The sequence below is a fragment of the Mesoplodon densirostris genome, chromosome 16, assembly GCF_025265405.1.
Source record: "Mesoplodon densirostris isolate mMesDen1 chromosome 16, mMesDen1 primary haplotype, whole genome shotgun sequence".
Lineage (NCBI taxonomy): Eukaryota > Metazoa > Chordata > Mammalia > Artiodactyla > Ziphiidae > Mesoplodon > Mesoplodon densirostris.
In genome coordinates this window covers 78,421,866-78,434,428 of record NC_082676.1, presented here as the reverse complement: position 1 = coordinate 78,434,428, position 12,563 = coordinate 78,421,866, and the positions used below count along the sequence as shown (strand labels likewise).

Below are 12,563 nucleotides of genomic sequence, written 5' to 3'. Positions count from 1 at the left end.
GAGTAGCAATACTCGTATCAGATAAAATAGACTTTAAAATACTAAATGTTACAAGAGACAAGGAAGGACACTACATAATGATCAAGCGATCAATCCAAGAAGAAGATATAACAATTATAAATATATATGAACCCAACATAAGAGCACCTCAATACATAAGGCAACTGCTAACAGCTAAAAAAGAGGAAATTGACAGTAACACAATAATAGTGGGGGACTTTAACACCTCACTTACACCAATGGACAGATCATCCAAACAGAAAATTAATAAGGAAACGCAAGCTTTAAATGACACAACAGACCAGTTAGATTTAATTGATATTTATAGAACATTCCATCCAAAAACAGCAGATTACACTTCCTTCTCAAGTGCGCATGAAACATTCTCCAGGATAGATCACATCTTGGGTCACAAATCAAGCCTCAGTAAGTTTAAAAAATTGAAGTCATATCAACCAACTTTTCTGACCACAATGTTATGAGATTAGAAATGAACTACAGGGGAAAAAAATGTAAAAAACAAACACATGGAGGCTAAACAATATGCTACTAAATAACCAAGAGATCACTGAAGAAATCAAAGAGGAAATCAAAAAATACCTAGAGACAAATGACAATGAGAACACAACGACCCAAAACCTATGGGATGCAGCAAAAGCAGTTCTAAAAGGGAAGTTTATAGCAATACAATCCTACCTCAAGAAACAACAAACATCTCAAGCAATCTAACCTTACACCTAAAGGAACTAGAGAAAGAAGAACAAACAAAACCTAAAGTTAGCAGAAGGAAAGAAACCATAAAGATCAGAGCAGAAATAGAAACAAAGAAACCAATAGCAAAGATCAATAAAACTAAAAGTTCGTTCTTTGAGAAGATAAACAAAATTGATAAACCATTAGCCAGACCCATCAAGAAAAGGAGGGAGAGGACTCAAATCAATAAAAGTAGAAATGAAAAAGGAGAAGTTACAACAGACACTGCAGAAATACAAAGCATCCTAAGAAGACTACTACAAGCAACTTTATGTCAATAAAATGGACAACCTGGAAGAAATGGACAAATTCTTACAAAGGTATAACCTTCCAAGACTGAAGCAGGAAGAAATGAAAAACATGAACAGACCAATCACAAGTAATGAAATTGAAACTGTGATTAAAAATCTTCCAACAAACAGAAGTACAGGATCAGATGGCTTCACAGGTGAATTCTATCAAACAATTAGAGAAGAGCTAACACCAATCCTTCTCAAACTCTTCCAAAAAGTTGCAGAGGAAGGAACACTCCCAAACTCATTCTATGAGGCCACCATCACCCTGATAACAAAACCAGACAAAGATACTACAAAGAAAGAAAATTACAGACCAATATCACTCATGAATATACATGCAAAAATCCTCCACAGAATACTAGCAAACAGAATCCAAAAACACATCAAAAGGATTATACAGCATGATCAAGTGGGATTTATCCCAGAGATGCAAGGATTCTTCAATATACGCAAATCAATCAATGTGATACACCATATTAACAAATTGAAGAATAAAAACCATACGATCATCTCAACAGACACAGAAAAAGCTTTTGAGAAAATTCAACACCTATTTATGATAAAAACGATCCAGAAAATGGGCATAGAGGGAACCTACCTCAACATAGTAAAGGCCATATATGACAAACCCACGCAAACATCATTCTCAATGGTGAAAAACTGAAAGCATTTTCTCTAAGATCAGGAACAAGACAAGGATGTCCACTTGCACCACTATTCTTCAACGTAGTTTTGGAAGTCTTAGCCATGGCAATCAGAGAAGAAAAAGAAATAAAAGGAATACAAATTGGAAAAGAAATAAAACTGTCACTGTTTGCAAGTGACCTATTACTATACATAGAGAATCCTAAAGATGCCACCAGAAAACTACTAGAGCTAATCAATGAATTTGGTAAAGTTGCAGGATACAAAATTAATGCACAGAAATCTCTTGCATTCCTATACACTAATGATGAAATATATGAAAGAGAAATTAAGGAAACAATCCCATTCACAATTGCAACAAAAAGAAAAAAAATACCTAGGAATAAACCTACCTAGGGAGACAAAAGACCTGTATGCAGAAAACTATAAGACACCGCTGAAAGAAATTAAAGATGATACAAACAGATGGAGAGATATACCATGTTCTTGGATTGGAAGAATCAATATTGTGAAAATGACTATACTACACTAAGCAATCTACAGATTCAATGCAATTCCTATCAAATTACCAATGGCATTTTTACAGAACTAGAAAAAAAAATCTTAAAAATTTGAATGGAGACACAAAGGACCCCAAAAACCCAAAGCGATACTGAGGGAAAAAAACGGAGGTGGAGCAATCAGACTCCCTGACTTCAGACTATACTACAAAGCTACAGTAATCAAGACAATATGGTACTGGCACAAAAACAGAAATACAGATCAATGGAACAGGATAGAAAGCCCAGAGATAAACCCACACACCTATGGTCAACTAATCTATAACAAAGGATGCAAGGATATACAATGGAGAAAAGACAGTCTCTTCCATAAGTGGTGCTGGGAAAACTGGACAGCTACATGTAAAATAATGAAATTAGAACACTCCCTAACACCATACACAAAGTTAAATTCAAAATGGATTTGAGACCTAAATATAAGACCGGACACTATAAAACTCTTAGAGGAAAACATAGGAAGAACACTCTGACATAAATCACAGCAAGATCTTTTTTGATCCACCTCCTAGAGTAGTGGAAATAAAAACAAAAATAAACAAATGGGACCTAATGAAACTTAAAAGCTTTTGCACAGCAAAGGAAATTACAAACAAGACGAAAAGACAACCCTCAGAATGGGAGAAAATATTTGCAAATGTATCAACAGACAAAGGATTAATCTCCAAAATATATAAACAGCTCATGCGGCTTAATATTACAAAAACAAACAACCCAATCCAAAAATGGGCAGAAAACCTAAATAGACATTTCACCAAAGAAGACATACAGATGGCCAAGAAGCACATGAAAAGCTGCTCAGTATCACTAACTGTTAGAGAAATGCAAATCAAAACCACAATGAGGTATCACCTCACAGCAGTTAGAATGGGCATCAGAAAATATACAAACAACAAACGCTGGAGAAGGTGTGGAGAAAAGAGAACCCTCTTGCTCTGTTGGTGGGAACATAAAGTGACACAGCCACTATGGAGAACAGTATGGAGGTTCCTTAAAAAACTAAAAATAGAATTAGCATATGACCCAGCAATCTCACTATTGGGCATATACCCAGAGAAAACCATAATTCAAAAAGACACATGCACCCCAATGTTCACTGCAGCACTATTTACGATAGCCAGGACATGGAAGCAACCTAAGTGTCCGTCGACAGACGAATGGATAAAGAAGATGTGGTACATATATACAATGGAATATTACTCAGCCTTAAAAAGGAATGAAATTGGGTCATTTGTAGAGATGTAGATAGATCTACAGACTGTCATACAGAGTGAAGTAAGTCAGAAAGAGAAAAACAAATATCGTATATTAACACATGTATGTGGAACCTAGAAAAATGGTACAAATGAACTGGTGCAAGGCAGAAATTGAGACACAGATGTAGAGAACAAACGTATGGGCACCAAAGTGGCATAGGGGAAAGTGGCAGGGGACTAGGGTGCTGGTGTGATGAGATGGGAAACTGGGATTGACAAATAAACACTAATATGTATAAAATGGACAACTAATGGGAACCTGCTGTATATATATAAAAAAAAAAGCACAAATACAATGATCTCATCTTCAAAGACAAGGCAAATTCATCAGGTGATACATTCAGAATGTGGTGCTTGTGAAATTTTATTTGTAATATGTATGGTAACTGAGGCTAAAATGTTTACACTCTCTGAAAGTGGGGACCTCCCCTACTCATATACTATTAGAGAAAAATAAAGTAGATTTTTAAAAAACTAAGTAATTAGATAGTTTTTGAGGAAAAAAATTAGAAACTGAAGAAAATGTTCACATTTTTGTGTTCAGGTTACTGGCACTGGGTTTATACATTTCTAGAGATACATACATCGTGGTTTTGGTTTATTGTCTATTCTTTGGCTGCCTTCACAATCTCTAAAATAATCATCTTTTTCTGGCACATGACTCACCTTATTTGCACAGTAATTGCCACAGTAAAAAGCCTACAAATATTTCTTGCTCTATCAAAAGAGGAGGGAGCCTGATGTTTCTGAGATATTCTCAGATTTAAAGGACACAAAAGGAGACTCTAGAAACTCTGTAAGCAAAACAATGGCTCTGATGGTTGCTGCAGGGATGGCCACAACGCATGCTTGTCTGGGGAACTGAAGCTAAAGGCCTGAGAGCTTTTGACTTTGTGGATTTAATATCATGTTCAACTACGTGCTTCTCTGTGCCTCTGAAGGATTGCAAAATCACCTTATAAAAGAACTTATTTCAGGGCTTCCCTGGTGGCACAGTGGTTGAGAGTCCACCTGCCAGTGCAGGGGACGCGGGTTCATACCCTGGCCTGGGAGGATCCCACATGCCGCGGAGCGGCTTGGCCCATGAGCCATGGCCGCTAAGCCTGCGCGTCTGGAGCCTGTGCTCCGCAACGGGAGAGGCCACAACAGTGAGAGGCCTGCGTATCACAAAACAAACAAACAAACAAACAAAAAAACCACTTATTTCAGCTAGAACGTCAGAGGAAAAAAGGACTTAAAGGAGACGGAGAGATGTGGAGATGTCCTGAACAGCAAGAAAGCACAAAAGGAGAAAACAAGTGGTTGCATTCCACTTTAACAGATGGGTTAAAGAATAAACAAAGGAAGAGCACATCACTGATATTTATCAGGGAGCTCAGGCTCCCCTGTATTTTGAAATGTTCCCAAGGTGAAGCCACTGCCCACCGTTGCTTAAAAAACCGAAATCCAAAGAGAGCAGGTTCTAGAATTCAATTAACATCATTCAGATGGCTAAGGCTTTCTGACAGTTAAGTGACCTGTTCCTACACACTGGCACAGTTTGGCACTTTACAGACAGTATCCTATTTAATCCTCATAACCACTCTCTGTATTATTATATCCATTATAAATTATACATGTTCTTCAACTTCCCCGTTGCTGATGGGATGCTAAATCGCCAATGCTAGATCCACAGATGCCAAAGGACTACACTGCTTTATGAAAAATTCATTGGAAAAAAAATGGAGAAGGCAGACTATGTTCATTTATTCAAAAAACATTTACTGACCATCTTCTATGTACCACACACTTGGGACACATTAATAAACAGACATAAAATACCTGGCCACATGGAACTTACTGTCTAGCAGGGACGGGAAAAGAGCATTCACTAAAAATAAACAATAAATAAATAAGTCATACGGTAATTTAGAAGGTAGTAGATGCTATGGAGAAAGGAAAACGTAAAGCATTCCAAGAGGAATACCAGGCACAGTTCGCAACTGTAAACAGCATAGACATCACTGACAGGGTGGTAGCTTAGTGAAGACCTGAAGGCAGTGAGGGAGCTGGCCATGAATGCATCTGGGGAGAAAATACTACAGGCAGAGGGTAAACCCAGCACAAAGACCTAAAAGTGGGAATGTGCCTGGAGGGTTCCAGGATCAGCAAGGAGGTAAGGATGGCTGGAATGGAGAGCATTCCATTGCAGGGAGAGGAGTGGGGAGGAGGTCAGAGGTCTTGGTAACCAGAAGGTGTCGGGCTTTGTGAATCATTATGAGGAATCTCGACTTTTACTCTGAGTGACATGGAGAGCCAGAGAAGGGTTTTAAGCATATGCGACCTATGGTTTAAAAAGATCACTCTGGTTGTTATGCCAATAACATATTAAAGGAAGGCAGGGAAGAAGAAAGGAGAGGCCACTGCATACCATCCAAGCAACAGGTGCTGGAGACTTGGAGGAAGGTGCTTGCAGTAGACGTGAGAAAAGGAGTTGAACTCCTGGATTTATTTGGAAGACAGGATTCTGGATACATCTGGAAGATAGAGCAGCAGGATCTGCTAACAGCCTGGATGTAAAGTGGGAGAGAAAGAGAAGAGTCAGGATGATTCCAAGGTTTCTGGCTTGAATAACCCAAAAAATGGAGCTACCCCGACACCAAAATAGGGCAGGCTACAGGGAGAGCAGGTTTGCAGAGGAAGATCAGAAATTCCGTTTTAGTCCTTAAAATTGAAGTATATTTTATGTATTCAAGTGAAGAAGTCAAAAAAGTAGTTGGATATATGCATCAGGAGTTTAAAAGACCTACTTCAACTGGAAACATACATTGGGAGTCTAAAGGAGCTACATGGTACTTTATTAAAATCTTACAATTGTTTGTGACAAGAGTCCCACAAGAACTGAGCCCTGAAGTATTCCAAATTAACAGGCTGGTGTGAAAACAAACAAACAAACAAAAAACCACACACATTTAAAAAAAAATGACTGAAAAGCCAGTGGTACAGAAGGAAAAGCAGGAGACTGTGGTGTCCTCAAAATCAAATGAAGAAAGTCAAATCAAAAGAGAGAATGACCAACTATAGCAAGTGCTGCCAAGAGTAAAGATGAGAGTTGATTGTTGGATTCTGCAATTTACAATATTTTCTTTTGAAAAAGCCCTGGTGACTGTATCCCACACAGCCCCCAACACAGAAGACATGAATATGCACTGAATGTGATGTTACCTTTTAATTTTGTCACAAACTGAATTCGCTTTTCTAAAGAATTATTCAAAAGGAAGGATTTACTCCAGTTTAATATTTGGGACTCAAGTCAGTAGATCTGTTAAGAAATACCAGTGATAAACCGTAGCTGCTAACAGAAATCTGCTAATTCCTATTAGCAGATTACTGCTAATTGAATTCCATTCAATTCCTATCCCTTAAAAAAAATAATAAAAATACCTCTAGGTAAATTGGAAATAAAAGGATAGATTTCCTCTGTCCTGATGAGGAATTATGATAAAACAAAAGCCAATATTGTACTACTGTTTTTCCTATTAAAGAACAAAAGTTTGCACATTACTGCCATTACTATTTGATAATGTTCCAGATGTATTTTATAATGTTCCAGAATGCTAACACTAGTGCAGCCTGCCGTAAAACCAAAATAAAAGGTATAATTGTTAGAAAGAAGTAGACACAAGTGTCATTACGTAACTAGGAAACCCAAGAGAATAAACTGCAAAGCTCTTAGAGTAAGAACCAGCTATAAAATAAAATTACAAAAATCAACCACCATCTTGTCAGCAATAGGCAATTTGAAGAACCCATCACAACAGCAACAAAAACATAAATACCTAAGAAGAACCCTAACAATAAATATTAGGACTTATATAAAGAGTAAACAAACAAACAAAACACCTCTGCTAAGAGACAGAAGGTCTGTATAACTTTTCACATCCCTTCAGAGAAACACTGACTACTTCACATGTACATGACAGTCCTTGCCAACGAACCAAAATAACTGGATATTTCTCAGTTCTAAGGATTCATCTGCAGAGCATTCCAGGTTAAGATGGCACATTTGACAAAACATTCAAGCACATCCTCCCTCTAAACTCCACAAAAATGGCAGTAAAGAGTTCTTTCCAGGGCTTCCCTGGTGGTGCAGTGGTTGAGAGTCCGCCTGCCGATGCAGGGGACGCGGGTTCGCGCCCCGGTCCGGGAAGATCCCACATGCCACGGAGTGGCTGGGCCCGTGATTCATGGCCCCTGAGCCTGCGCGTCCGGAGCCTGTGCTCCACAACGGGAGAGGCCACAACAGTGAGAGGCCCGCGTACCGCAATAAATAAATAAATAAATAAATAAATAAATAAGAGTTCTTTCCAGAAGACAAAGATGCAAGGACTTAAAGAACTGTAGTGGAAATTACAACAAAATCATGAAAGTGGAAAGCAGATGGACAAGTAGCAGCTCAGCAGCCCTAAGAGTGAAACGCTCCACCAGCAGTGAGAAAAGCTGAGAAGCACTCCAGTGGGTAGCGGGCTAAAATAAGGTTAGCAGCCCCACTTCCCGGATGCCCCTCCCACCTCCTGCTCTGGCCCACAGTCCCTGCCTGAGCCCAGCAAGACTGGAGACTGATTCTTGGGAGAGTAGATAAAACAGGTAAGTATTTGGACTGTGAGAGCACCAGAACCTTCCCCAAAGTGAAGAGCATGCTAAGACTCCAGCCAGATGTATCCCCAACACTGGCAGCTGGACCCTTTCCTCAGCGCAGGGTGCTGCCTGATGACCACCCTCTGACCAGCCCAACAGGAAAAGACCTCGTATGTGGTCCCAGTGAAAAACTCAAAAGAAACCAGTAACAGTCAAAAGACTGCCACTGAGGAGCCTGAGGGGATGGGTGGAGGGTGATGAGAGATAGGGGACCACTTATTTTACAATAAGTATTTTAGTATTCTTAGATTTAAATTATGTGCATGTATTAGTATAAAGATAGTAATATAATTTTTATTTGAAAGGATAGATGACTATAATTATGATTTTTTAAAGAACAGTGTGACTTCCTCTAGCAGATACTTTTATATATTCTAAATGTACATTGAAAAAGATTTAACATTGATTAAGATAAGAGGTCAATGATAGATGAGTAAGACCTAAAACAGAATCAGACCCAAAAGCTAGTCAAGATCTTAAAATATACTAAAGGGAAGACCACAACCCACTGAGGAAAGGATGGACTGTTTAACAGATGGTGCTGGTAGACTAGATGGGCTGGCTCAGGAGGAGAAGGTGCTGTAAAACAATTCACATCCATGTGCTAATATAGAACTAAATGTACAAATTTAATATATTTCCAAAATTTTTGCTTCATTTACCTCACCTCTGTTTATATTTTCAAACGTAAATATTTACAAGGAAAAGTCATAACGGACAAGATGGAAAGAGCTGACAACATAAAAGTAAAAATATCCTGTTGTTTGGAAAACACCATAAAGTAAATTAAAAGACAAATAATGAGCTGCAGAGGAAAAAAAAAAAAATTACAAATATGATAAAGGCACAATGCTCTTTACATTAAGAGCATATTTATATTATTTGCTCTTTATATTAAGAGCATGTTATATAATATATATATAGAATATTTAATTATACATATATTATCTCTTTATATTAAAGGATATTTTAAATCATTTTTAAAAATCATCATTTAACAATAAAATGGACAAAGTACCTGGACAACTCTCAGAAGGCAAAATGAACAAATAAAAAGCAAATTACTGGGCCTCCCTGGTGGCGCAGTGGTTGAGAGTCCGCCTGCCGATGCAGGGGATACGGGTTCGTGCCCCGGTCTGGGAGGATCCCATATGCCGCGGAGCGGCTGGGCCCGTGAGCCATGGCCGCTGGGCCTGCGCGTCCGGAGCCTGTGCTCCGCAACGGGAGAGGCCACAACAGTGAGAGGCCCGCATACCAAAAAAAAAAAAAAAAAAAGCAAATTACTAATTTCACTAGTTACCAAAAAAATATGAATTAAAATAAGACCACATTTTTATAGAAGATTAGGAAAGATTAAACACTGGAGTGCTGACACTATGGGAAGACCGTTCCGTGTGTAAGGGCATTGACGTGTTCTGGCATAAGCAATTTGGCAACAGGCCTCAGGAGTCATAAAAGAGTTCACCTCTGCCCCAGGAATTCTGCTATAAATCTAGCCTGAGCAAGTCAGAGACAGTAAGACTTTCAGACAAGGGCATTTACCCCAGCTCTGCCTGTGTGTCTGCTATTACTTTCTGAGCCTACATCCTTTGCCAGACTCTGTTGAAGACCTTCCTCTATCTGGTTCATTCCATCGCTCCAAAACTCTATGTTGCCAGCACAATTACTACCCCCCATTCTATGGATAAAGGAAGCACAATCAAATAATTAGGTAATTAAGGTCACTTAGATCGGAAGTGGCCAAGCTAGGATTTGCAACCAGAATTTAATATCATACCTCCAAACACTGAAAATGGAAATATGTCAAAAAAGAGAAAACTAGCTAAATAAACTTTGGCATACCCATCATTAAAAATCTCATTTTCAAAGAAGATTTAAGGGCATAGGAAATGTCTGTGATACATTAAGCGAAAAGGCAGTATTCAAAAACACAAATGAAATTAAAGTGCCAATTTTGCTTAAAAGTATATATATGCAGACAAATAAAATGGGACAAATGGAAGCATATCATCCCATGAACAGTTATTTCTGGACGTACCTGTGATTTTTATTTTTTTAACTTGTTTTGGTAATTCCCAAAATGTCTACAACAAGGACAATGGTTTTTCATTTTAAAATGTTTAAAAACCGTAGAAAGAATAGAAATTCTCAACTGTAGATGCTTAGAAGGCCTCAATTTTTAAACATGGAATGAAAAGATTAGGTGAGCAGTTACTGCCTTAGCTGCACAGCATTACTGGTGAACTACAAGGTCCATCAAATGAGAGGATTTTCCACTATTATTCTCTTCTCAGAGTAAAATGGGGAAAATTAACCTTATGGAATCTGCTTGGTAACCAGAAAGTTAACTAGCACATAACACAAGAGTAAAGAAAACCTCTGCAATCCCCAATAGATGCTGGGAGTCACTATACTACCATAAGCATTTTGAATTGACTGATCGAATTCTGATTATTATTTACACACTAAAGTTGGAAAGGTTTCATAAAAACAAAAAGCCTAAAGACACGTAAATATGTCTGTACTATTTTGTGTGGAACAGTTTTAAGAGTTCCTTAAAAGGTAAACTGGAATTAGTTGGCTGCGGAATATCTGTTTTGAACATAAAAGAATGAACATTTTAAAAAATTATCTTTGTTTGGATGTGTGTGTGTTGGGGAAGGGAAGGAGTGGGTGAATCTGTAGACAAACTGTGCCTTTCCTTTGTTATTTTAAAGTATAATGTTACAAGTGGTTTAACTTTTTGCAAAGAATCATGGCAAAGCACTTTCTAGGAACGAAACAATTTACAAACTGACAATGACATTTTTGGGCCACAAATTAGCAAAGGTTTTTGCATGGATATAGGATTATATTTCACTTTTAAATTTTCTTAAATATGTCTTCGGAGTTTAGAAAAATGATGCATATACTTCGTAGATTTGTGTGCCCCAAAGAAAAACGATTTTTTAAAAAAAGTTGCTTCCACCTCTTTTGGAACTTTGTTACACAAGTTCTTAGCGCAAAGACTGGTAAAGGTAGAACAGCAGAGCTGCTAGCATTATCACTTCATACAACAGCATGAATAAATAACTCTGAAATTACTTAGAAAGAAAAAGTGGAATTGCGTGAACTCACCCTTACCTGAGCTGAGGCCAAGAACTGAAAAGGCTCATTCAAAATCTTTAGAAAAGGAAGAGTCCTATTCAGAAAACCAAAGGTAGACCCGTCCACTTCCCCTGGAAGACCCGTTGCTATGGTAACCTGAAGTCACCCCTTAGAGTCAGTATATGCTGGGGGCGGGGATCCTCTCTGAGGCTGGGGGATGGTTAAGAGGGGAAACGGGGGAGGGAGGCTGAGAGAGGGTTAAAAGATGAAACCCTTTGGGTGCGGCAGGGGTTAGGAAGGTGGGCTTACTACTAGGAAATTCAACACGCCCAAAAGAAATTCAAAACACCAGTTAGAACAATGTCTGGACGCTGGAGTCGTATTATACAGTTCAGCTAAAGTTTGAACCATTAGAGACGCTTCCCTCCCTCCCTCCCCGGCGGGAACAAACCACTCTTTGTGAGTTCCTGTCTATGGAAAACGAAGCCAGAGTTTCGTCTCATCAGTTACAAACTGAATGCTACTTTGCAAAACTAAAATCTTGACTTTCTTAAACTAAACCTATGCTTCCCAAACTCTGCTGCACTACTGGAATTACCGAGGGAACTTTATAAACTACACACCGTGTTTTAATTGGTCTGGGGTGCAATTTTGAGCAGAGTTTTAAAAGTCTCCAATGATGCTTTTGTGCAGCCAGTTTTGGGAACTACAGTACTCCAAGATGTGGCGAGGTGGCAGAGAGTATTTAAACCAAAGGGTAAAAAAAAAAAAAAAAGAGAGAGAGAGAGAGAGAGAGAGAAAGAAAGAAAGGAGAAGAGAAAGCACAGTTATCTCCCTTTGTCTTTTTACGGCTAATAATAGAAATTAGCTGGCTTTCTCCAAGCACACACAGGACAATAGGTTTCTTGATAAATAGGAGTCCCCGGTATGCCCTAACAATACTTTCTTTGAGATTAAAAAAACCAAACAAACTGGCAATATAAGCCCTTTCTTCCCAAGAGAGCAAATATCCTTCTTACCGAAACACCAAACTTACACATCTATTTTAAGAGCGAATTGGCAGTGAATACAGCTCAGAACTTGGGGAGGACGAGCTCCAGGACCAGAAGGAAACTGAACCCGCAAAAGCCCACCAGCATTCACGGGGGTCCTGAGGCCAACAGGGCTGGGCGAAGGACGGGGTGTCGGCCGGGCCCCGCAGGCTGCGCCCCAGTAAAGTTGCTCCGGGGAACTTTGCTCCCGTTTCCAACCCGCGACTCCTGGGCGAGGGGCGCGGCCCCGCCACCTGCTCG

At 39.0% G+C, this 12,563-nt stretch overlaps 1 protein-coding gene across 1 annotated transcript in view; it reads right to left on the bottom strand.

Moving 5' to 3' along the window:
- Positions 1-12,563, bottom strand: part of BTBD3 (BTB domain containing 3) — a 39,554-nt gene that overhangs the window by 26,416 nt on the left and 575 nt on the right. The window lies entirely within an intron of this gene.